Here is a 1,019-nt window from a genome sequence, read left to right as displayed (position 1 = left end):
TTCCACATAGACCCCCTCAGTTCTCTCGTCTCAAGGTTGGCTCACTTATTTCTTGCACAGGAGACCTTCCAGACTCGTAGCTGTTGCTCTTACTCTTCCTCTAAATCTCCACAGCTCCAAGATAGCCTTTTGGAGCTGGTGCGACCACAGCATGCTAATCAAGATGAGGGTTGCCCACAAATTCATTCTGTGGCATAATGATTTTCCCTTTCCAGAATCCCTTTGCTAACAATCCTTTACTTCCTATCTGTCTTTTTTTTTTTAACTTACTGAAGAGTTTATCTCCCTCCAGTCTCACTCCTGTGCAGCAGAAATCAGCCCAGACCCCACTACTTTATGAGTAAAGTTGGGGCTGCTCCCCTTTCACTACATCACTTCGTAATAGCAGCAAACTTTGTCATTTCATACCCTTCCTTTTAAAATTTCCCAAGGATTAACAGAACAGCACTGCTTGTGTTGTGTTTGCGGGACCATGGTGATTTCCCTTTGTTACTGGCTTTTCCTATCCTGGTTGCCATTTCCACTCATCTGTGGAACACCCATTCCACTTCTTTGGGACTAGGGGTTTCTCAAAGAAGTGGTAGAGACATTCTGAAAACCCAGTGCATGTGAAGATGCACACAGGTGGAATCAAAGAAGCAGCTTTGGATTGGCAGGAGAGAGTGGCTACAGCAAAGCAGCTGTATCAGCAGATAGCATGGAGAAGCAGCGCAGGAAAGAGGCAGAAGAGCACGAGACAGACAGAGAGAGGACAGCCAGGGAGGTTTACAACAAGCTCCCCAAAATATCGTACCATAAAAGTTGCTCTCGTGTAGTAAATACTATTTTCAAGGCCAATCTGACTGCTACTGGGCTTTCTACCAAGTCCAGGGAGAAGACTGGAAGGGAGCTACAAACAGAGGGACCAATCCAACAAACTACCAGTTCTGTCAGTTCATTCATCACCAGGCAAAGAAGTTAGCAGTACTGACAACCAAAACTCCTGGGCGGATGGAACATACTAAGGCATGTTGGTAGGA

The 1,019-nt window shown here is 45.7% G+C and overlaps 1 protein-coding gene across 31 annotated transcripts in view; it reads right to left on the bottom strand.

Moving 5' to 3' along the window:
* The window catches only part of LOC104913113 (E3 ubiquitin-protein ligase RNF123-like), a 15,618-nt gene that overhangs the window by 12,081 nt on the left and 2,518 nt on the right, over positions 1 to 1,019 (bottom strand). The window lies entirely within an intron of this gene.

This window comes from Meleagris gallopavo, chromosome 14 (genome assembly GCF_000146605.3).
Source record: "Meleagris gallopavo isolate NT-WF06-2002-E0010 breed Aviagen turkey brand Nicholas breeding stock chromosome 14, Turkey_5.1, whole genome shotgun sequence".
NCBI lineage: Eukaryota > Metazoa > Chordata > Aves > Galliformes > Phasianidae > Meleagris > Meleagris gallopavo.
This window is presented reverse-complemented; position numbering and strand designations above follow the sequence as displayed.